Genomic DNA, 11,389 nt, shown 5'->3' with positions numbered 1-11,389 from the left:
AGGTCGTAGCAAATGACGTAGCTGAAGGCTATGCTAACTATCGTCTCGGCAAATGAGAGCGTATTTGTCAGTGAACCTTTCCTAGCAAAGTCGGCTGTACAACTGGGGCGAGTGCTAGTAAGTCTCTCTAGACCTGCCGTGTGGCGGCGCTCGGTCTGCAATCACTGACAGTGGCGACACGTGGGTCCGACGTATACTAACGGACCGCGGCCGATTTAAAGCTACCACCTAGCAAGTGTGGTGTCTGGCGGTGACACCACAGTTATTAACATCATGGCCTTGAAACTTGTTATAGCTCTATTGTTTAATAGGTTTCATTACTTGCTGTAATCAGAACTTTCTAGCATTTTATAACAGATATTTAACCTACAACAAATAAGGATATTTCTGTTCCAAATTTAATTTTCAGTAAATTACTTGAAAACTATTAGAGGTAGCTCAATGGGGTCATGTAGTTACTACTTTTATGTTGAACTGAAGCATCATACAAGTTTTCACATTTCTAAGTCTAATATTTAATGTCTTTAATTTTTCTTAAAAGTATGGATTCTGACCAAAATACTACTCTATTCAAGTTGAGACTTGTATCAGTTAATTTTGACATACATCTGCACATTATGACCAATTTTTGGCTTTTTAGCTTTGTTACTTACTGCCACTTGTTTTTTTCTTAAAACCGTATAGTTAGGGAAAGATATTCTTCTTATCAAGCTGAGATTTGACAGTTTAACATTAATATACTAAAGCAAATGCTGACAAAGTTTAGAAAAGCAACTTTAACTTTTAATTTCATTCTTAAATTATGGTGCAAACTTGCATGCTACGCACAGACGCATTATGGTGACGTGGCACTGGTAGTAGTGAACTGGGGTAAGTACCAGCACACTTGCTGACCTCTGTATCTCTCAAATGATACAGTGCTTGTTTTGCCACAACATGACATATATGTATCAAATTCTAAAGCACAAATCTATTACAAAACAGAATTATATAGTTATATGAACCTGCAAAAATAGTGCATATTTTCTTCCAGACTAAGAATCACTATGCATCCATGTTCAAAGAAGTCTTCTATACTAAAAGTTAACAGCACCTAAAATTTTACCAATTAGCTTTGCTTACCAGTAGCTCCTCTTAACTTTACACCTACAATGGGCACTTCCACAAAATTCTTACTACACTTGACTTTGTCTCTAAATTGTTCAGATATGCCACAAATCAGGCTACCTTTATCAATCAAACAGTTACTTTCCCAATGATCAATTTTAATTTTAATGTAAGGACACACAAAATTTGAATTTTCCTCTCTGTTGTCTCACACTTCATGTAAAAGATCACTTTCAATTTAATCAAAATGCTACATCTACCCTGTCTTCACAAGGTTTTATCAACTTTGCAGGTAGCATACCATTACTTTGGTTACTCATGTTGTCAGGTAAAGACTGAACACAACAAATGGATTCCATAGCACAACTAACATCACTTATTTCAGAAGGAACACAAAATATATTACTGTCAAAGTTCCATTTCCTACTTAGATCTTCTTTCACTTCATTCCATTAATTTGGATACAAATTTTGACTAACCACAGCTAACTTATTACAAAATGCACATTTATCTATGTTATCATCAATCTGGTCCCAAAAAAACATCAAAAAGTTCTCATTTTTATTCTCCAGACTCACAGATACCTCAACTTTATTGTTTGGATCATTACTCTGCCTGAGAATAAAGAAAAACTGTTTTGACTGAACTTGGTATTCCATGACTCTCACTTACAACATCACGTACATTAACTGTATTGTCAACATCATTTACAAATAACTCTCAAACTTCATTGTTCTTAAACTCCACAAATACCTGTTACTCATCATCATATTCTTCCAAAATTACTTCATCAACAACATCACTAACAAGATAAGTCTCATCTCCATTAGAGTCACTGACCTCACCTACATTTATTTGCAATAAACCACCAGTCTTAGACTTATCAACCTCAGTTACTTCACAGCTCTCATTCACATCCATATCAAAAATGCCGCCTAGATCAGATCCAGTACAGTTATCACCTGATTTACATACATCACCAACACTGTTTTCTGACCAAGAGAAGAAATGGTTAGTACATACTACATCAAAATTCTCACTCCTCTTACATTCTGCTTTATGATTAGCATTTACATCACCATAATTAAACATAGTACTCCAAAACTTTTGATCAAAGTATAAATGAGAAATCTGATAGTCCTTCTGTTCAATTTCACATACATGTGCCTGTCAACATATTGTGAAAATCATTCAAGACAATGATGAGGCCCATGTACTAAATCCCGCTGCAATCTTTCTGGTAATCTCACTTTAAGTACATCAGTCAAGGTCATTTTGTCAAATGGTTTATCAAGATGTGGTAATTTTTTAAGTTGGTTCTTACAAAACTCTTTCAAAATGCCGTCCCTGTTCCTATAATTAAGACCATTCAAAATTTCACTTTTGATGGTCTCCTGTTTTGCTTCTGACCAAAATTTATTTTAAAAACTTTTCTCGAGACTTTAGTATGTTCCCCACTGACTTATATTTAAATTTACCCATGACAGAGCTTCACCTTCACAAAATCTTTTAACAAATTTCATTTTTTGATTGTCATTCATGCCCGACCCAAAACTATCTCTGCAGTGGCACAGAAAACCCACTGGATGTAAATTATCTGATGGGAAACTATTGATAGGAGTTTTGGACCATGCAATACCATTGTTTGCACACAGACTTACGTTCAGACAAATTTCCTGAACTGCTGAAATTTTTTGATCTAAAACGGTTACATTAGTTTCATATTTTTTTTGTTTAAAGTGTTGCTACTTTGTTGGGATTTCTCTCCTACAGCCTTCTGTCAACTCTGATGTCATCAACATTCTTTGATTGTTTTGCTGACTCAGCTACAAACTCATTTTCCAAAACAATAAATTTATTTTCTAAAACATCAACTTTTTCATTCACACTTTTTAATTCCTCTGATAACCCATCTTTTAGCTCTAGAACTTGATAGTTCTATCCGATCTTGTACTCAGTCCAATATTCTATTGTTATCTGACTTCATTTAATCTATTTTTGCCAAAATTAACTGCAAAATATCAGTTTTTACAGTTTCTTTATTGACTATCATTTCCCTTGGCTGAGACATGTCCTGACTGGATTCTACAGCTTTCATTTCTACCTCACTTTTGCTTTCATCCCTATTCATTTTGTTAACAAGCACAGGAGTCCACAAACAATTAACTTCACAAATAGTTTGCACTTATCTTTCCTCTTTGATGTCCCTAGTTGTAGCTGTAAAGTCCCCTTCACTTTAATTCGAACCGGCCCATCATTATCGGTAGTACATGGTCACTGTTGGTATGATTTACTTTGTTAGGCAGCCTTCGGTTTTTTGCTCCATGTGATCAAAAATTAACAAAATCAAGCACTTTTTGCAACAGACAAAATTTCATTATTAGTCAATTAATCCTGGACGACGCCCATACCTGTAATCTACCACCTCCTTCTTAGTTTCAACTATTGTCCATAATGTGAAAAGTATTTTCTGAAAATTTGAGAACAGTAAGATTACATTAAACTTTTAGTTTTCTTATCTTTTCTTGTGGAGTTGCATCCAGCACTTCTTGTCTAGGGGTCTGATTCTTGAAAGTGAAATTGTCACATTTTAGGTCCTTATAGTTTAATTGATCTAAATAATTTTGAAGATTGTTGTTGCAGAATTTTTGTTCTTACATTACTTTATTTTGTCACATTTTAGTATATCACACAGTCTTTTGAATTTTCACATTGCCAAAGCCGAAATTACATTGTTCACCCAAAAGACAAAACTACATCTGATCACTCCATAGGCAAGCTTACTACTACTTCACTCTGCAACAATAACAATATTCCAGAGAGTTTACAGTTTTTCTTGACAAATGGATTTCTATTAGTTTTGATTATTATTTCATAAATAAATACGGAAATAGACATAATAAACAGTACTAGATTGCATAATTAATAGCAGAAATTTTAAATGTGCCAAATAATTCTTAATTTCAAATGTTCTAAAAAAATAATTTTAACTGTTCATTCAGAACTAGTATTTATTGATTATAACATCCAAAATAATAATTCCCATTCATAAATTTTAGCTTGAAATGTAACATATTGTGTATAAAATTATATGAAGTTTTTTCAGAAAAACAGTTGAGATAACATTGATCTGTCCAAAATTTGAAAAAATATTATTGGTATTGACTACTTCTGTTGAGGTAAAGTAATGCTAGAGGAGGATGTCCCATTACAAGTGACAGATTCATCTCAAGTAAATATTTTTTCATAAAAGAACAAAACACTTCATTAAACCAATCACAAAAAAGATATGCATCACCCAAGCCTTGTTGTTGGACCTCCACATCATATTTAACCTGCTCTTCTGGAGTCACTACTTCTCAAAGGCTCTTGGGGTTTCTGAATGGTAAATAACCAGTGATTTAATTTCTAAATCACTCCTCGCATTGGCACAGAATAGCTTTGTGAGATGCACTTTCATTGGGTTGTGACCAGGCAATGCATTCTCCTCTGCTGTTATAAAGGTACTATTTGGCATCTTTTGCCAGAATAGGTTGCTAATGAAGTTCTCTGCTGCCTTTGTGTTGGAGCTGGCTGCTTCACCATGCCTCACAATGCTATGGTTGCCGGTTCTTTTCTTAAATTTCTTGAACCACCCACAGCTTCCCCTAGACACTTTTTTGGCAGCTGATGATCCTGGCATCTTCTTAATGAGGTCTGCAAAAATCATTGTCTCCTTCTCACAAATGATGTTCTTATTAAAAACGTCAACTTGCCATTGCTTTTCATTTATCCCTATAAGGAGCAACCTTTCGGCATTGTCCAGAATATGAAACTGTTGTTTAAATAGTTTTGTCACTCCCTTTGAAGCATCTGCCCCCTCAATCTTGTCCTTGTTCTTGAGGATAGTGCAAATAGTTGATGTAGATTGATTGTATGTGTGTGCTAAATCAGTAACACCCACACCACACTCGTGTTTTTCAATGATTTTATGTTTCATTTCTAAGGTTATTTTCTTTCTCTTGTAGTCATCTTCTTGTGGCTTTATCTTTGGGGACATTTCTATGAAGGTTATTAAAATTTGAATGCAAAAAAGCACTGTGTGAACACTGGTTTAGAAAAATGTGTGATCACAAGCTGCACCAAGATGGTAACAGGAAGGGTGCTAAACTTTCTACAGAACATATTAAAGACATTGTTCATATGCCACTGCTGACAATGAAAGGTGTTCATATTGTTGAACGTTTCCTTCACCAAGCATGAATGGCTAATGATGTCACAGTATATCGTCATCTTTCATTATGTGAAACATTGATTGTTAAGTGAGTCTTTTTTTTACAATATGTTTTGATTGTTTTGTGAATTGTGCATTATGGGAGATGCTCATTGCATGAGTTGCCACTGAATACAATTAGTGTTGTTGTGAATGACCTCACAAGGGGAAAAAGTTACTATTTTTTATGTAACGGTATAAAGCTATGTTGAGTCATCTATCTTGAGAAGCTTTGTATATCAGTTCATTGATGCAGTAACGCAGTACAATGTGTGTAAATATTGTAAAGTTCAACATTTATGATTCACTCTTCTATTATGTCACCATTCCTTTCAATAGTTATTCCTGTGATAGTCATAATGGAGGTGAATCAGACGCTACTGTTGCTAAGTCTTCTTGGTTCAGAACTGATATTGATTACAGCAGTTGATGGCAAATTAAGTCATAAACACACTTACATTTCACACTGTATATTTTACACAAAGAATACACAAAATACAGCACCTCCTCATACAAACTGATAGGCTTGAACCACTCACAGCCTGTATTTTAGAACAAGACGAGTGATCATCTCAAAAAGGTAACAAAAAAGAATAATAAAACTTCACTTTTTCTTTCTCAGTCATGATTCTCTGATAGTTTCAATGGTAATACTATGTTTGTTATATAGAATTACAGTTATGTTTCCCTAATAAATATGTACTACTTCTTACAAACTTTAAAAAATGACCCTTTTATAAAGATTTTTATCACCTATTAAGAATTCGCAGATTATTCAAAAGCCTACAAAAGAATCTATGGTAGAGTAGTCAAAGAGGCAAAAATTATGTGGAATGACAATTTGATAAGAAACTCATCTAACAAAATGAGATCCACGTGGAGAGTTATAAAGAAAGAAACTTGTAGATCAGTGCCAAAGAAAAATAATGTATCATTAACACTAGAAGGCTCAAAAGTCACAGATCCAAATTCAGTTGTGGAAAAATTCAATGAATACTTCACTTCACTAGCTGAAGACCTCATTCAAGTACACTGTCAAGGACCAGTCCCAAGTTTCTCCAGCAAGTCATTGATCTCGACTGCTTCTATGTTATATGTATTAAACAATCCCCAATGAAATTATAAGTAAAATTAAATCATTAAGCAATAAAATGTCAAGTGGTCTTGATGAAGTACCTGATTTCATATTAAAAGCATGTGCTCACCACATAGCAAACCCCTTGGCAAAAATTTTCAAGCTCTCTTTAAAAACTGGCATATTCCCAGATATTTTTAAAATAGCAAAAGTTCCACCACTGCTAAAAAAGGGTTCTTCTGAAAAAATATCAAACTACCGACCCGTGTCACAGTTAAGTTTCTTCTCAAAAAATTCTAGAAAAACTCTTCTATGACAGGCTTTTAAGTTTCATAAATAAATATGCACCTCTTACAATACAACAACATGGTTTTAGAAAGTCTAAATCTACACAGACAGCAATTTTCGAATTCTTAGACTGCATTTTAAAATCCCTTGATCAACATAAATTAGCTGCAGGTATTTTTCTAGATCTATCAAAAGCCTTCAACGTCCTGGACCATACCATTCTGCTCGAAAAATTAGAAAGACGAGGAGTAAGAGATGTAGCACATAGCTGGTTGTGTTCATACCTAAAAAACCGCAGGCAGAAAGTATCACTTCAGTATGAGTTCAACAAAATTAATAAAACAAGAAACAACTCCTTTCTTTCTAGGGAATTACCAATAAAAAATGGTGTACCACAGGGCTCAATCTTAGGTCCACTACTCTTTTTGATTTATGTGGATGACTTAGTTGAATATATGAGTCCCACAAAAACTACCCCGTTTGCTGATGACACCAGCATATTGCTCACTGGATGCAGTCCAGAAACTTTGCGGTCCACAGCAGAAAGTTCTATGAAAATACTTTCTGAGTGGTTCACAAAAAATAAACTCATTATAAATACTGAAAAAACTGTGTGTGTCAGTTTTCATTTAATTCCTCCAACTTATCAAATGTCTATTCAAGCCCAATTAAATAATGATCCCCTAGAAAATGTGTCACAAAATTCTTGCGTCTTTGGATTCAGCAAGACTTAAAGTGGGACACACATATAAATAATTTGTGTAGAAAACTATCATCTGTGTGCTATGGCCTAAGAGTTTTAAAGGCTACAACAAGCAAACCAACAGTACTGCAGGCATACTATGCACAGTTCCACTCACTAATCCGATATGGGATCATTTTCTGGGGATACTCAATTTACAGTGTAAAGGTTTTTAGAATGCAAAAAAGAGCTTCAAGAATAATTTGTGGTGTTAAAAAGATGGAGTCCTGTAAATCCCATTTTACTGAGCTTTGTGTTCTAAATTTTCCAAGTTTATTCATTTATGAAACTATCTTGTTAACTAGGGACTACCTCCTGAAAACAGGCAAACTGCTACAGAACAAAAGTGTACACAACTATAGTACCAGAAGGGAATCAAATATACATTAAAAATATCACAGAACAACCACCTATTAGAGGAGCATAATTAATATTGGTGTAATACTACACAATAAGATACCAGAGGAAATAAAAAATACTACTCATCCAATATTTAAAGGTAAACTAAAGGCACTTCTAATAAAGCACTGTTTCTATTCTGTCAGAGAATTTCTGAATACGTAACAAAATTAACTGTAGTAGGTACCTAATTTTAATTGCTAATACTATGTATTATTGTAACTTATCTTTGACCTGTCCAATATCAATTGTACAATTTGTGCTATATGATAAAACTGGACCAATAAAAAATCAAATCAAATCAAATCAAAGCACAGTGAAATTCTTTAGGACTAAACTTGGGTGAAAACTTAAGTTGGCATGAACACTCAGAATATTTAGTTAACAAACTAAATGACCTTTCTTTTGCAATGGGAGTGTTACATGATGTAATAGACATGGACAGCCAAAACATTGTGTACAACAGTTACTTTGAATCTGTCATCAGATATGGCATAATTTTTTGGGGTAATTCAAGTTATATGGTACGGATATTAAAAATTCAAAAAAGAATCATTAGGAAGATGTATGCTGCACAACCAAGAACCTCATGTTGCCCATTGTTTAAAAACCTAAATATACATTTTTGAAATTCTAATTTTCCTATACAGTAAACCTGAACTTTTCAAAGAATTTCACTTCAAACACACTTACACAACTAGGCAAGAACAAAATTTTATGCTCCCTCCACACAGATTAAAGCTATATTCTATGACTCCTCAATACATGCTTCCTCCACACAGATTAAAGCTATATTCTATGACTCCTCAATACATGAGCATGAAAATATACAATAAAGAGCTGTGATATTCTGAGTATGGAAACTGGTCATCTAAAGAAAAAATTGCATGAACTCTTAGAGGAAATATGTTATTATTCAGTGGAAGAGATTATGAATGATGAGGTGATAATTTAAAGAGGGCAATTAACATCTAATTAAAAAATGTACAAAACTGTAAAAGTATTGTACTGGTAGAAAATTGTTCAATAACTATACTTGTTATTATTTTTAAGTCTGTAAACTAAATCCCTAACATTATATATTGATATATCTTCAGTACAACAGATCACATGATCTGAATATTGTATGTTAAGAGATGAAATAAATCAAGTCAAATCAAATCCATCAAATCTGGCTGAAAAGTGGTTGCCTTAAGAACGCTGTTTTAAATGATGTTGTCCACACCAGGTTTTCAGTTCAGAACACTTTAATGACACTTTGATAACATACTATTTATGGCCAAACTGAATCTCATTTACCATTATTTATGTACAGATAGAGAGTAAGCCACATGTTATGCTCAACTGACGTCCAATAATGATGAGTGTTCAAGTACAGTAACTTAATGTAAATGTACTAATTCACAATAACTAATGTTTGGCAAGAAAATCATTAACACACTTGCCAATTACACAGTCCTTTCAAGTAACTAGTCATATCAAAATGAAAACGATGTGCTCAGCATGCCTACAGAATAATTTGGAAACAATATAGTTCAAAGTTCAGGACTATTGTCATAGTTCACAGAAGAAGTTATTAAAAGATATACGCATTTCATGAAGTTAATTACAAGTTCACAGCCAACTGTAGGAAACAGTCACTGAATAGATTCTCAGATATAGATTTCAGATAAAACTCGGTACATTGTACAAGTTATAATTTGTGTCAACACATCTGCAGTACACTGTGCGACAATTTTGGGTACAGATCTTGTCTACATTATAAACTTCCACAGACTGACTGAAATAACTCCTGAAATATTCCTTTTATATGTTAACAATAATTAACACTGCTCTATATATTGTTGTCCAGTGCCTTTTTACGAGTTAGCATTATACATTTACATTCATGATGAACTGAATGGTGGAGACAGATTCATCTGAATCTGCACTTTTAAATGAAACAACTATTGATATTGAATTGTGCTGTTTGTTTTGTCAAAATATGGGATCCTAAGAAACTTTCAGACATTAAAACTGCGTGCCAGTATGAGACTCGAACCTAGGGCCTTTGCCTTTTGTGGGCAAGTCTTCTACCGGCTGAGCTAACCAAGCGCAACTCACGACCCATCCTCGCAGCTTTACTTCTGCTAGCATATTGTCTACTACCTTTCAAACTTTGCAGAAGCTCTCCTGCGAACCTTGCAAGACTAACACTCCTGGAATAAAGGATATGGCAGAGACATGGCTTAGTCACAACCCTGGGGACATTTTCAGGCTCAAATTTTCACTCTGTGTCAGAGTGTACACAGATATGAAACTTCCTGACAGATTAAAACTGTGTGCCAGACTGAGACTGAAACTCGGGACCCTCGCCTTTCATGGGCAAGTGCTCTACCAACTGTCCTGTTAGTATAGCTCTTGCCCGCGAAAGGCAAAGGCCCAAATTTGAGTCTTGGTGTGACACATAGTTTTAATCTGTCAGGAAGTTTCATATCAGTGCACACTCTGCTGCAGAGTGAAAATTGTAAAGGCATCCTGCTTTAGTAACTATGTTTTTTTTTATATAACAATGCCAATTACTCTGAAACTAAATGAGTGCAAAAGTTGCTAACATATTTCCATCATTAACTGTTTAGATACTTCAATTATTTATATATATTTTTCATTTACTTCGTCTGAAAGTTAGCAAATGGTTTAATGAAGTTTTACATTATTGTTATTTATAATTTCACAGTTTTTTGGTAAACTAATCACATTTATGACTTCCAGTCAATCAAAAGAATATAATGGATATGGATAATAAAGTAGGTTAAGCACTGAGATAATATTCAAGATTCCTGGTAGTGTGTGCATGTCATGAAAATAATAATCTCGAAGATATATGCAAAAGAAGGGGAGGTGGAGAAAATATAACAGAGGAGGGGAGGGGAGGGGGGGGGGGGAGGATTCATCTGCTTTGTTACAGCCTACAGAAGAATTTGCTATGAAAACTATTTCTAAATTGTTCTGCAGTAGTAGAAGGATAAGACGGAAATCAACATAAGATAGATAATAGACTGCTACTAGAAAAAGAGTTTGCTAAAGTACTATGGCAATGTAGCATTGTAGACAAACATTACAGTTCTTACATTACTTTAACACTTATCTAATTTTTATTCATACTATGTGCAGGTTTATATACATGTGGCTCCACATAGTAGGTGACAATATAACTCATATCATGTCCAAAAAAATGTTTTCTCCCACTACTGGTACTGTTTGCACCTCTCAAATATTTTCTACACATATAAATATATGATCCTAACTCTAACATTGATTCTATCTTTTGGATACTGAAACAAACGAGTACCTATTTTTATTTATTCTCTATCAATTATTCTTGTAATTTTATTTATTCTCTATCAATTATTCTTGTAACTATGAACATTCATCTCATTGGTCCTTCATTATATAATACATGCAATACAGAGTGTTTTACCAAACACCTGCATTGTAAAAATACTAAAAATATAATTTTGGGTAAACATTCCACCATATATTGGTG

The sequence above is a fragment of the Schistocerca americana genome, chromosome 2 (genome assembly GCF_021461395.2).
Source record: "Schistocerca americana isolate TAMUIC-IGC-003095 chromosome 2, iqSchAmer2.1, whole genome shotgun sequence".
NCBI lineage: Eukaryota > Metazoa > Arthropoda > Insecta > Orthoptera > Acrididae > Schistocerca > Schistocerca americana.
This window is presented reverse-complemented; position numbering follows the sequence as displayed.